Source organism: Bactrocera oleae, chromosome 6 (genome assembly GCF_042242935.1).
Source record: "Bactrocera oleae isolate idBacOlea1 chromosome 6, idBacOlea1, whole genome shotgun sequence".
In the NCBI taxonomy this organism is placed as follows: Eukaryota; Metazoa; Arthropoda; class Insecta; order Diptera; family Tephritidae; genus Bactrocera; species Bactrocera oleae.
In genome coordinates this window covers 8,987,263-9,002,830 of record NC_091540.1, presented here as the reverse complement: position 1 = coordinate 9,002,830, position 15,568 = coordinate 8,987,263, and positions in this window count along the sequence as shown.

The window sequence follows — 15,568 nt, the reverse complement described above, 5'->3', positions numbered from 1 at the left end:
GTTTCTGTACCAATTGTACCTAATATAAACTTATTCAAGAAATGTATGAACTTTTGAAACGGATTAAAAGTATGTTAGAAGCACCATCTGTTTCAGAAGTTCATGCGCATTTTTAACTGCACTCATTATTATCAGAATATTATCCTTTAATGCGAATACATTTTATAGTTGTTATTTTTAATAGCTATACTGAGTAAATAGACATTTTTACCATTTGTTTAAAAATAAGTACCATTTGGCCTTAGTTTAATGTCAACCCAGACAATATTTTTTGAAGCCTACGTTAAGTAATTTATTTGCGCAAAAATTATATAAGTTTCTGAAACAGATCACTATCTGTATATATTTGCTAGAGATATGAAATTTTGTAGCAGATAACAATTTTTAAAAATGTTTCTATGGGTATGAACTTATGAAACAGAAGTTAATTTCTTAGCATTATATCTTAATATTTAAAGTATGTAATTTCAAAAAAGATAACGATGTCAAAAAACTTGGTTTCAGTAGGAATTTGAACTTCTGAAACAATTACCAAATATTCGCAAGAAATATGAGCTTCTGAAGTTGGTATCAGTCGGTAAGCATTTGCTAGAAATATTATCTCTATTCGAAATATGAACTTCTGGAACAGATGTCAATTTATATACATCTGCTAGAAATGTGTACTTCTTAAACAGATATCAATTTATATACGTCTGCTTGAAATATGAATAACTGAAACACGTATCAATATCTCAACATTACCTAGAAATATGAACTACTGAAACTGGTGTCTATGCATATTCTTAAAATATAATAGGAACTTCTGTAATATATAATATATCAATTTATATAAAAATGTTAGATATACGAACTTCAGAAGGTGTCAGTCCCTAAACATTTGCCAGAAATATGACATTCTGAAACAGGTGTCAATTCTATACATTTCCTTCAATTCTATACATTTCCTAGAAATATGAATATCTGAAACAGGTATCAATATCTACCTACCATTACCTAAAAATATGAAATTCAGAAACAGGTATCAATTTACATACATCTGCTATAAATGTGTACTTCTTAAACCGATGATAAATTTTACAGAAAAGCCACATTATTTACAACTTTAAATTACAAACCCTTTTAATAAAAAAATATTTTAAATCTTGATAATGCATTTTTTTATTCTATTGTTTAATGTAGTTAATATTTTCTCACATTTACACTAACGATCGGCTTGTGCTTTTAGGCTTTTCAACTAAATTATTGATTTAGACATGCATGTTGATATAAAAACCTTGTGATATACCTGTATATATGTAAATATATACATATAAATATAATTGTTTCAATTTTCATACAAGATATATAAAGAGGGTAAGTAGAAAATTTAAATAATATTCTAATCTTCTCTTGATGTTGTTTGAATATTTATAGCTATAACTGTATGTATATGTGTTCAGATAGGGGTTTTGTTAATAAATTTCTATGTATTTGTGTATAAAAATATATGTATATTATAGTCCGAAATAGGCGTTGTACAAATACAAATATTTTAAGCGAAATACTGGAAGCAGCACAAACGCAGCTTACTAACAGGCGGTTATTTTGCCAAAAACAGGTAGCTTAATATATGCTCTCTTCTAAAAGGAACTTGAAATCTTGATGTTGTTGTTGTTGATGTTTACATAAATTAATAAAAAATAAGAAATTACTTGATGTTGTTGCTAATATTTAATATCATTGATGTTGTTGGTGTTGAATGTTGTTGTTGTAAAAAATTAAGCTATGAGAGATACCAAAAAAATTGTAAAAATATTACAAAAGAAATAAAGAAAACATAAAACAAAATATACAAAATTTATATGCAAGTTATTTAACAAATGTTATATTATTTTTCAAAACTCTCGATGTTGTGATATTTTTGTCACCTTGCTCAAAACGAAATCTATACGAAATTAGCGGTGTTTAAATTTATTTAACTTAAATGTGATTATGCTGTTGTACAATACAATAAATATATCTTAATGTGTATGTATGTATTAATATCTATGTGTTTATTTCAATTTCTTGATGTTGTTTCTCAATGTTGTATTTGTTGTTGCTGTTCAGAAACTAAAAGATGTTTGGAAAATCACTCGCTGTAGCACAGAGTGTTCCATGGAGATAATTTAATGTTGCTGCATTTGTTGTTGTATGTTACTTTTTCGTATGAACAACCACCACTGCATACGCTGTTGTTGCCCTACAAGCAAACACTTGCATAAACAAACAACCAAAGCAGCTTGTAAACATATTTATTTAGCTCCTTTCTACGCATTAAACATTTCATTGCAGATAGCCGCAACGCCGAGGCCATTAGTAGCGAGAGGCCACAGTAACAGCAATAGCAACAACAACAGCAGCAGTAGTAGTAGCAGCAGCAGCAATCACTGCAGTGGTCAAAGCTACAGCTTAAACTTGAGCAATAACAACAACAATCAAAGTGCCGGTCATGGCAGACGTCTACAGCCCTATGCCTTGAATATGGCGCGCTTGCAGCAGCAGCAGCAGCAGCAGCAGCAGCGGCAACAACAACAGCAGCAACTCACACCGCTGCAGCTTAGTGCCAGGCAACCGCAGACAACGTTGTTGCACGTGTTGCAGTTGCAGCAAATGCGACAATTTATAAGACAGCGTCAACAAGCAAGACTACAGCAGCAGCAGCAACAACAATATATACAACAACAACAACAGCAACAACAACAATTTAAACTCAAATACACACAACAACAACAACAAAGCTTGCAACAACACAAGCTATTGTTGCCCATTAATTTAATGTCGCGCCTTACGAACTGTTTCGGTGGTAGTTGCAATGCTAGTCGTAATCGTACTTGTAGTAAACGTGAAGTGTTCGCGACTGCGGCTACCACCAGCGTCGGTAATAATGATACTGCGTTAGCAACAACAACAACAAAAGCAACGTCATCATTTCAAAAATCCATTGTTAAGCTTAGCTAACAATCACTAAACTCATCGTCGACGGCATCGGATGCCACTGGCGATGTCGCAAATGCGGCATCACTGTCGTCAAATGGCGATAGCGTTGAACAAATGTCAGCAATCATAAGCGACCGGGAATATGAAGCCGACATTAAGGTAGGTTGCTTGCTTATATTTTGTAATAATGTAAAAAGTATATATTTAAAGTCAGGACTTGTCGACGCATTAGCAGTGCTTTAAAAGCTATTTTCGTGCTTCGTTCTAAAGCAATCACTAGCTGCAGCTAATTAAAGTAAATATAGTTGCTTTTGAAGCATCTCTTTTGGCCACTAGTTGAGTTTTATTGCTTAGTAGCCTTGCTACATGGTAGATATATGTAAAAATTTAATAGGTGAAATGCGAAAAATTGCGGTTGCGATTAAGCCCAGAGGACACTGGTAATTTTTTTAAGCAAAAAGTTTTCGTTATGTTCCGGCAAGTCCTTGTGAAAAGCTTCAGAAATCTCTTCGCAATAATCATACACCATTTTCTTAGTTTTGACGACGTTAATTTGTTCTGTAATATAGCGCAGATAGTGAAAAAGTACTTTTTGGCAGCAGTAGTGATTTAAGTATGTCCATAAGTAAGCCTGGCCAGATGCTGCCTTATTAGTTTTTATTAGTATTGGCCTGTCAATACCTGAAGCTAAACAGCTTGCCAATAATTGTAAAGACTAGGTATGGTAAGCCACGACCCTTGCGTCCTTAAGTGCTGCCTATGCGGTTAATCGACACTAGACTAGTTCAGAGGGATATAGTGTACTTGTATATGACGCGAAAACTGGAAAAGTTCAAAAAGCGGTGTGCTTGATAGTTATGGTAGTTGATCCAAGACGTGAGCTTGTTTTGGTTTTGTTGCTAAGCAAGCCTCTTTTGAATACTCGGCAACATTCTTTTGCAAGATATACGTGAAGCTAAAATATCAATTGAAATAAATATGTAGAGTCGACTTTCATCTGATACTAAGAGCCTCTACCGCCTCTGCGATGATTTTGAGCATCACAGATTTTTTCAATTTAAATTTTTCAAAAATTTCAATGCTCCCCAAGCAGAAAAAGACACATAACTTGCATAATGTAGAATAATAGCAGGCAGCCTCCACAGTTTGAAGAATTATATATATATTAAAATTATGATTTGTGAATTTGAAGTTTGAAAATTTCGGGTCGCTATTACTAAATTACCACTAACTAAAAAATTACATAAAAGGCATCTAATGTAGTAGTTTCGCTAATATGCTACACAAATTTAGCGCTCATTGAATTCAAGTTAGCTAGTTAGATGTGGGCATAAAAGGCGGAATTATTTCACGCCGCATTAGTGTTGCCTACAAAACCAATAAATGCGTGGAATTTTATAGTGAAACCCACTGAAAATGCCAACAAAACGGCAATTGGCAAATGGGAAAATTCTAAGGTGATTATCAGCAAAAAGGCATAGTAAACTATTCAAATAAGTGGCAAAATAACATAAACACATATATATATGTATATATGTGGTAACATCTGGTAATATATAAGCGGTTTAGTAACTTTCGGGCAGACTAGCTGAAAGCCTCTATTTAAATGCGCATTGGAAGGCTTAAACGTACTAAAAATTTTGCCTGCAGACATACAAGCGAGCTTAGATAGGCATAGCACTATATATAAAATATATATTTGCATCGAAACTAACGCTTGATCATTATGCAAATTGCACTTAGCGCGAATGCAATAGTTCTGTGGATTTAAGCCAAGCGTATGTCACTGTGTGCTTGCAAATGCACATTTGTGTGTATGGCTGTGTGTGTGTGATCGTAATTTCGTGAATTCTTGCTGCTGTGGGCGTACTAAATACATTGATGGCGCTGCGTTGCAAGCCTTTTGTAATAGATTTCAACAAATGTTTAGAGTTACAAAGATCTGTACAATTGTGCAAAGACCCTGTAGGAAATATTTAAAAATTTTAAGATGAAATGTCTGCCTAATACAAAGAAGATACGATTTCTCAGTTGCAGCATATGTCTTATCATAAAATTATAAACAAATTAAATGAACAAAAAAAAATTTAACTTAATAAAATACAAAAAAAAAATTCATATATATACAACTATATAATAATAAAAAAGTAAATCCAAAAAAAATAATTATGAATTAAATCATTTTTATTGAAAACAATTTGTAGTTTAACCAAATACATACTTTCGTATTAAGACAATAAATTTTTCTTTTTAACCAATCACTTTAAAAATTTTCTAAAGGGCCGTTAAGCCTTTGTTTTTCTAAGCACATATGCCCACATGCGTTGCCAGTAATGATCCTACTGCAGCAACGCACATTTTCGGCGCTTTGTTAACAGCATTTTCTTGCCACTTTTCAATTATTGTAATTTATGCAAATGCGCTTAAATTTGGTGGGCGTAACACGCGTCGATAATGAAACATTTAAGTGTTAATAAATAAAGGCACGGGCGTCAGTATACTATTACTTTAATTCCAACACAGAAACTGACAATGAAAACGATTACACATCACAGCGTGTATGATGGAACTGTTATATGTGGTTTAAATACCCTGAACAAGTTATATAAAGTTTTTCATGAATTTTGTAACACATAGAAGGCAACTTTGTTTGTCCGTCTGCCTGTCTGTATATATGAGAACTAGTCCTTAAGTTTTTCAGATATCGATCTGAAATTTTGTTTCGTCCTGCTTGCTTACGTTGCGCCTTAAACAGCTGCTCATTTGTCGGAACCGCCAATATTGGACCACTATAGCATATAGCTGCCATGCTAACTGACCGATCAAAATCAACTTCTTGCAAAATTTGGTCTACTAAGGAAAAGCGTATGATAAATTGTTAATTTTTTGTATTTTAGCCTCAATATTTAAAAAATTGGAGATTTACGAATTTTAATTCGCACGGAATTAATACTTGAAACAAAGTTCCGGCTGATACTAATTAGTTTTCTTACGATTATTTTTCAGTTTGGAGCATTTTTGCAGGCTTTGTACTGTTAACCATGGACAACCATATTTTTGTTACTTTTTATAAGTTCTTTGAAATGTATGAATTAATACGAAGCCTGTTGATAAATACACGCTCACCTGCTCCATTTATTCTTTGTAAAAAAATCCAGAGTAACTAAATTGTGCTTAACTTATTGAAATCCAAGCGATAAAGTTGGATGAAGTCATAAACTGGGTTCTAAATTAATTTGACTTCTTTTTGACATGAGACCTCAAGGCATTTTTTGTTTTACTAATTATATACCTCAATTTGCAGTCTGATAAGGTGTCTAATAGGCTTCTCACTGCTCAAAATCAGCTGCTCTCTGCTCTTCAAAAATAAGTTGCAAAGCTAGCCACTATAACGCCAAGCATAAATCATGTATCGGAAAATCTATTGTTCTCAGATCAGGCTATGACAATGTCGACTAATAGTCTCTCGGTAACAGCCGGAAGTAATTTTAATTCTCAGTTACATAAAAATATTAAATAAAACGTTACCGCTTACTTGGCATGGTGTTAGTGTTTCTTAGGAGAGATACCAAGTCTTTTAAATACCATACTACTGATCGTTGAATATTTGGTTAGCAGAAAATGAAGTGCTCACCAACACCTATACTCAGTTTCCTTAAACGCTTTGTTTACAGCATACTTACATAATGTTGGCTTGGATTCAGTTTTCAGGAAAAAGTTTTAGATTCAAGAAAAAAGTATTACTTTAAATTAAAGCCATAAACAACATAAAGTAATGCCAAGAACAAAAAACTAACTGTAATAGTCTAGAACGAAATCGTGTCAAATCAAATGGCGTAAACTTGCAACAACGCACAAAAACAAGAACAATAAAAAAAAAAGAAATGTGGCAATAAAATAGCGTCCATTAAATGCAACAAATAAAATGTAAAATGCTGAAAGCAAACGTGGCAAGTTGTGCGCGTGCAACAAAATAAAAGAGACAAGCGAATGCGCTGAAAAATGGCAAACACTTAGAAAAAGTTCGCCTGCTTCACGTTGGCGTTCACACCTGATTGCATGCAACAAAATGTGCAACAGAAATAAATGACACACAGAAAAAGTGCTGTTTCGCTGCATACATATAATGAAGAAACTAAATTTTTAACGCCTACACAGCTAACAACAGCAACAACATGTAGCGCACTCACACTGGCAATGATTTACTATAGTTGTTTTTGTAAGATTTTTATCTTGCCTGCCACTTCGTCTTTGCAGCTGCAACATTTGTTTGATGTGGCAGATCGTGAGCGCAGAGGGCAACACGTTGAATTATGTGCAAATCACGTAAAATGCTTACGGAGAAAAGAGGAGCAAGAATAGCAGCTCTCACACATACATACATACACACAGACATGCGTTTACATGCAAACAGTTGCACATTGTTTATGCATGTGGGCGCAGGCAGTTAAAAACAACGTGATTTGTAGCCAACAAAGAGATGATCACATGTGCACAACAACAACAACAACAACGTAGAACAACAACAACCAACAGCAACAAGCTGATATGTGTGTTAACTGAAAAATTCTAAGAACCACAGACACACAGTTGGCAGCCTACAAATCGCGTGTTGCATGTGTTGCAGTGCCACACACAGCTGTTGTTGTTTGTGTCTACTACCCTTGCACACATGCGCAACTCAGTCTCTAGCACGCCTACGCTTGAAGTGGCATTAGTTGCTACACTCATGCATTTTGTTTCGCCACAAGGCGGAGGTGGTGGCACCATCCTCAAACCACTTTTCTCTCTTTTTTCGTATTCGCATTGCTCTTCACATACTTTCTGCTTGCACATTTTATTTTAGTTTATTGCGAGCATTGCTTGCCTGACTTCCCGGACCACAACTTCCATGCCGAATGCACTAAATCTTGTATACACTTTGCCGCCAACGACCTCTTCTCTTCTCGGTCTAAATTTTCTCATCCCTCTCCCGCTTTAACGCTTTTTGTTTGTGCTGTGGTGTGCACTCTTGCCGTTTGCGTGTCTACTTTTTGATGCAACAGCTGCCAGTGTGTCAGCTGAGCCCTGCGTGAATTATTTCCACACCACGGAAATTCTCTGGACTTACTCGCATACATAAATATCCACTCACACTGGCTTAAAAACATTTCTCGCGTACAGAGTCATGCAAACTGGCATTCGAATGTAGAATACAGCAGTAGCATCAATTATTTATGTATCGAAATTTCATGTTCGTATATGAATGCGATTGAAAGGGTGTTTATTGGCAGCGTAAGTATTTAAGTGAGAGCATTAAAGAAGCAGTTAAAAGTTAAAAATTATAAAAGTATAGCCAATAGATGGCGCTGTAGTCAAAAATGTTTAAAACCTTGTATAGATCAGTAATAAAACAATCAGAAAGCGGTTTTAAATTCAAAAACCAGTATTTTTACCTTTTCACATATTTATATAAAAATTATTATTATCGCCTTTGAACTTTGGTTTATTTGGTTTCGAACCATGTGAGCTGCTAGGAGGTTTCTTCTTCTTATTTCAAGCACTGTTACTTTATCTTGGTCGTGATCTTATAAGATATTATTAAAACAAGTGTCTATTCACTTATACTGCGGAAGCTACATATTACTGCAAATCAACTACAATTGTCAGCAGGAAGTCAACGACTTCTGCCTACTTAATGATATTTATTATCTGTACTCTTCCACCATTGCAAGCGCCGCGGGCAACCAACTCAACAGCGCTAATTAAACTTGAGTAAATAAAATTACTCATTCGCCATGGTGTACTTTTCTTCATATAAGAGCTTGACTTGCATTTGGCTTACCGCTTACTTACTCCAAGTTCTTTTGGCATTTCTGAGACATTTTTTGAGATTCTTGCCATTTATACAAATTCTATTTCATTCCGTACGAGGCACAGCTGACTATTTTCTTAGCAAACAGACATACTGTCTTGTGGTCATTGCTTACTATGTATGTATATCTAGTTAAGTTTTAGCAAGCAAAAATTTTATTTCGCTTCTCTTTCTGCCTGACTGCCTAACTGACTAACTGCTTTGCTCTGTGTTGGCAACGTGTTATGGCACGTGATTTCCGCACCGCCACGTAAACACGATTTCAAGGTAATTAAGCTCATTAACGCGCGCGCCAGCAAGCACATACACTAATCCTCTATATATAATATGTATGTATGCATGTGTCTGCCTTAAGTAGCTAAACTTGATTGGTTGACTTTTCTTCTGCTATGCACAGCATTTAGCAGCTAAATACTTTACTGCATCCAACCAGCAGCGTACTCTATGTAACAGCAACAGCAAATGTTTGAACGTGGTCAGTGTCAGCGGCCGTGCAGTTCAGTTGAGTTTTCTGCGAGCAAAAGTTTTCCAGCAAACTTTTTTATGCACTCAACGCGAATTGGATGTAGCAATGCAGCCAATTTCAGACTATATACACACATATACTCACACTTGCATGCAAGCTCATTGCTTGGTGGCAATTTTCTCTTGTCGCGCTACTTGCGTTGGCTAGAAATTGCAAAACGCTTTCAGAATTGTCAATTCATTTTAATTTCAAGTCAACACCTTGACCAAAATGTGTAATTAGCAGCGACAATTTTTTTATTACGTTGAGTTGTTGGTGTTGGTACGGGCTCTGTTCACATATTTTAATATTTTTTTTCTTTCTTATCTGTCTGTGCTATATTAAGAATAGCTTGGACCAACAGTGTTCACAACTAAAAGTTAATAGTTAAGCACAATTATACAGTTAGTCACAGTTACTTTGTTATAATTGTCACGTACTGCCTGGTAACCGTACTTTGGTTAGAATTAGTACGTGATTACAAATTTGTTTTCAGTAGTAAAGAGTTAAGAGCAAAATGTTTAACTAAGTTGCCACTTTTTTAAATCATTAATGTGTGCTTAACGAAAATTATTTTTAAGCATATAAGTCATTTTTATGAAAGGCTGAAAGGCCGGCAGGTTTTATGCTGTACTTTACATTCCTAGCACTGCACTTTAACTATTTTAACTTTAAATATAGACTCAGATATAAGGTACATATATAAAAAATTTCTTCGGAGATTGTGCCATTGCCGTAAATAATAATTTATGTAAAGATTCTTGTAGATATCTTGTCATATGAGAAAGTATTCCATACAAGCACTTGATTACGTTCGTACAGTTTGTATAGCAGCTATATCTCAAAAATTGAGGGACTAGTTCGCATATATACAAACAGACACACATGGCAAAATCGAGTCAGCTCGTTAAGCTGATCATTTATAGCTATATACATAAAATTTTCTTTAATTAAAAGCGACCGCAAGGCCACAATTATTAGTAATGTAGTTTTAATCTATATTAAAGGTATATAAGCTCAGACACATACATAAATTTAATAGCGAAAAGGAACTCAAAAAATGCATTACCAATATTATTTAATTAAATTATAAATAATAAAAATAGCTTTCAACAACTTGCGAAAAAACGACAACTTTAATTGACACAACATTTGGTGGCTGTGACGTGCAAATGCCAGCAATTATCAGCAAATGGGCTGTGATTGCTTTTGTTGCATTATTGCATTGTTCCTGTAGCTGTTAATGTCTGAGCTGCGTACAAAGTATGAAAAAATGTGAATTGCGGTGTGCTTTTTCAACTTAACAAAAACAAATGAGCAAATTATTGAGCACGATGCGTGCGCTTAAAAGTACCTACATATAAATTTTACATATATATAAAAAAATAAATTTTTGTATATAAACACATATACTTGTGCACTTGGCTGTATGAGAAAATGCACGCAATTTCGCTTTCAAGCCTTGCACTTTTATGCATTTGTTTTTGTGGCGCAATAAAAAATGTCATTTGCAATTAATTGCATTATTAAGCACAGTGTAAAATTAAAATACCGAAAAAACATATAAAAAAAACCAGCAATGAAAATGAAAATTATTGCCAAATAATGTAAACAAAGCCAACCGCAAGTGGTTAAAAACATATCTTCACGCGCAAATAACAAAATTAAAAATTAAACCGCAAAAGCAACTGTCGCGTCTAGCAACAATAACACATTTTTACATACAAACAGGACAATGGAGTAGTGAAATTAATGTTTTTGTAAATATACATATACATGTGTATATATCCATAATGCGACCTTTGTGTGTTGGTTAACAGCAGTATGTGTGTTCATATGAAAATGTGCGTATGTGCATGTGTGACTGATATATCGTTGAATGTCATTAATATCAATAAATAACTTCTACAGTAGTAAATATAATATATATTAACGCCAAGTTTGTCATGGCGTATAAGCAACTCATTTCTGTCATATTAGTTCGTACCTGGCGTATGAGTAACCTAAGCTATTCAGTAACGTTGAATATAAATAAAGTTTATTTTAATAAATATTTAAATTTTTTTACTCTTAAACTCATCATGAATTGTCAAATACTTAATTTTTAAACAATAGCTTCGTGCACTAAATATAATGTAATTTTCGACTTAGATATGTATTATTGTTTAATTTTGACATATGTTGGCAACATCGTTGGGTAATCAAATTTGCTCAATATTCAAACAGCATTTAGCTTGAGTATAATATTAGCAATTTAACCTACTCTTACTAATCTATTAAAATGGTAACTGCACGTAGAGATGCATGGCGTATGAATAATCTAATAAAATTGAAAAAAAAGATTGTGAGTGAAAACTTTTATTCGTTTAAATTTTCTAACTCCAAACTCTTAGTAAATAGCATAAAAATACAATAATTTTACAAACTTTGCATTACTCTAATATTTATGCGAATAATTTTCGCAAATTGAACATATGTGAGAGTCACGTACTTCAATTGGGAACGCATACAACACGAAAGACAGGTACACCTCCATCCACTGTGCAACTTAACTGGCGCCTTTAATGCGCAGTTATGTTTGAATTTCGATTTTGAATATTATTATTATATTTCTTGGCGTACAGTACAGCTCAATTTTGTCACCTTTGACTTTTTCACATTTGCTCAATATTTTGCTAGCTTTTGGTATCTTTATATGAGTCATGCATAAAACGAGAACGGCAGCACACGATTCGAACGTAGTCAGGCATTTGCACGTGCCAACTTAATATTTATATAAGTGGGAATGAAATATAAAATATTTTTTTTCGTGATTCAATTCCAGCTTGTGTTTGAATACTGCAGCAAATATTCAGTATTACCAGCCTTTTGGGGTAAACGAAAAAATGTCTAGAAATAAATTTTTGGAAGCTTTTTTTGCTTAGTTTGTTAATTATCAAATTGAGATTGCCCATGATTAGGCTTACAACAAATATTACAATATTATTATAAAATTATAAATTATAACTTAAATTTCTTGTAGTGTGCAGTAAATAAGTTTTCATTTCAAACTTCTCGAGTAATGAACACTAATATATTAATATTTTTATTGCCTACATTCCGGCGCATTTAAAAAATTCGCTACTCTAGGGACTAATGAAGGCCAGTGAAATATTAATTGATAATTAGAATAATTATAACACTCTTTTGGTTTCATAAAGGTTAACTTTTAGAAATTATTGAATAAATTATATTTTGATTGTGAAAATGCGAAGATTTTGGGTCTAGACTGATTTTATGTTTAGCAGTTAAAAATTGTTACATATTGCATGCAAACTGAAGACCATATGTTCGCTTAATTAAAGTTTTGGTATTTTATCAGGAATCAAACCTTAAAAGCTTGGAAAAGCGCAAGGCATATGTACCTTACAGAAAAGTTGCGCCAAGAAATTAAATTTCAATGTTTTCACGTAAAACAACTAAAACACGTAGAAAAATTTGAAACTCAAAAAATGTTACGCAAAGGAAAAGAAGTTGTGCAGCATTTGAATTTTGATAAGATGTGGCAGCTGCAGTCGTAACTAAGCAGCTGCAATGGGAACTGCGAGCAGCTACATTCGCAACAGTAATGACACAAGCTAGTTGCGCTTGCGAAATGCACAGCTGACAACAAGCAAAAAACTGAGCAACAACTGCGCTGGCCTTTTTCGCCACTATTTGATATGCGAAGCGTGTAATTTTGTACGAAAAATTCAGCAATCGGAAATGTGCACGGCGATACAAAGCGTGCGCTTACATGAGCGTGCATCTTCGATAAGCCGCACAGCTCACTCTGCCAAAAAACGGTATAATATGTATGACATGTGTGCAGTTACATGACAGCGCATTGATATGCATACGCAGCTGCGCCGGTGCAAAGTTGTGCCGGAGCTACTGCTGCTGTTGCATCACTGAAACTAAATTTATTTCAATTGAATTGAATTGAATCTGATTTGTGCAACAACTCTAGTGGGAGTTAGTTTGTATTGCGTTTTTTGTTTTTTCTTTTTAAGGTGGAAACGCTGTATTGGTTTCGATTGAAAAAATAGTGCAAATAGAATAGTTAAGTTAGTAAAGAAATTTGGCGAAAATATTTAAATAAGTTGTTTTACAAAAGTTTTCTGGAATTTGTGTGTGGAAAGATTTGTATAAATATATCAGAATCATCATTATTGTACAACATTATTGAATAGGCGGTATATCAATTATTTTGTTGTAGGAAAGTTGGTTTTTTAAATAATTAGAACCGAAAATTTTATTCGGGTATTCATATTTATGTTAACATTTATTTTCATATTTGTGCTCACACTCATATTCATACTCGTTTTGACATTACATTATATATATATTGATATTCTTATTCATACACTTATTCATATTCATATTCATATTTATATTCATATTCATATTCAAATTCATATTCATATTCATATTCATATTCATATTCATATTCATATTCATATTTATATTCATATTCATATTCATATTTATATTCATATTCATATTCATATTTATATTCATATTCATATTCATATTCATATTCATATTCATCTTCATATTTATATTCATATTTATATTAATTTTCATATTAATATTAATTTTTATATTCATATTCATATTTATATTAATACCAATACTCATATTAATATTCATACCCATACTCAGATTCATATACATACTCATATTTATGTTATATTCATATTCATATTGATAAATATTCGTAAATTTTATTTGGATATTCATTTTAATGTTAATATTTATTTTCATGTTTGTACTCATACTTATATTTATACTTGTATTCATATATTATATACATATTCATATACTTATTCATACATATATTCATGTTTATATTAATATTCATACCCATACTCATATCCATATTTATATTAATACTCATATTCATATTCATATTCATACCCATACTAAGATTCATACAAGTATTCATATTCTTATTCATATTCGTATTCATATTCATATTCATACTTATATTCACATTCATATGCATAATCGCATTCGCATGTGTACTTAATTATATATTCTTCATCACGATTTGTACCGGATATTTATTGACAACTGAATCTTGAGGAAGACTTTATGGCGTATGAGTAACTCTTCTCTATATCATCCATGGCGCATAGGCAACCTTAAACTAATATCTACCCCTGCACAGTACTCTTCAATGTTGACATTAATCTTCACACGTCAACTAAAACGAGTCAAATGCTCGCAATTTGTGTGCAGCTTAGTTTCTGGAAAAATGAGGATGATGAAATCACATATTTTAAAGTCAAAAGAAAAACATATGCTTTAAAATTAACTTCTGTATATCTCTTGTATGGCAAGCGCACACGTTCTGCAGCTTAATCATTGAAATTCCAACTTTCAGCATCGTAAATAACTTACAAAAGCTGACACCACTGTAGAAAAATAAATATACTTTAAATCCATGTGTGCATTGCCAACTCATAAGGGCACATATTTCGTAATTTTCTAATTACACAGTACGTGCTCAAAAGCCATTTTGGCATGAGGAGAAAATAAATTTTTACAAAAGGCACTCAAATTAAATACGTACAAAATGGACAACAGCAGCATGCTTTGTTTTCAAAAAACAACTCATGTAATACGGCATACACTGGCCGTCACACGGTGCGTTTGAGTAACCTTTAAACCACTTGAAAATGCACAAGTCACATAATAATGCCGGCGTTGGCATTGCACGTCACTCTTGCACAGCGAATAAAGTTTAGCACAGCAAATGAAGCACGCATTGTAAATTAAAATGCATAGTGTGACCACGCGGTCGAATATCGTGACGTAGCTGGTGATGCCGATTTAACCACTTATTTGTGCTGTACAGACATATTCCTCAGTTACCCATAACTGGTCACGCAAATGCAAAATAAGTTCAACTCAACTTTGCAACTGACCAAAATTTTGTGTTTCATTGGAGTTGTTCGAGTAGCTGGTGTGCTCAATTGAGCTTACAATTCTGATGCCAGCGCTTACTTAGAGTTAAGCTGCGGAAAGTTTGCATTTTATATTTCATATATCGTCTCATACAACAATTGAATAATGGCGCTTTCTTGGCGATTTTCCTTCTACTTATGGCTTTAGGGTGTAGTAATGTGTTTCTAATTATTTTACAATGCCTTAATACTGGCATAAAAATATTTTCCACACTTTGCGCAGCTAATGACTTTAAGTTGCACCTCTTAAGCATTTAC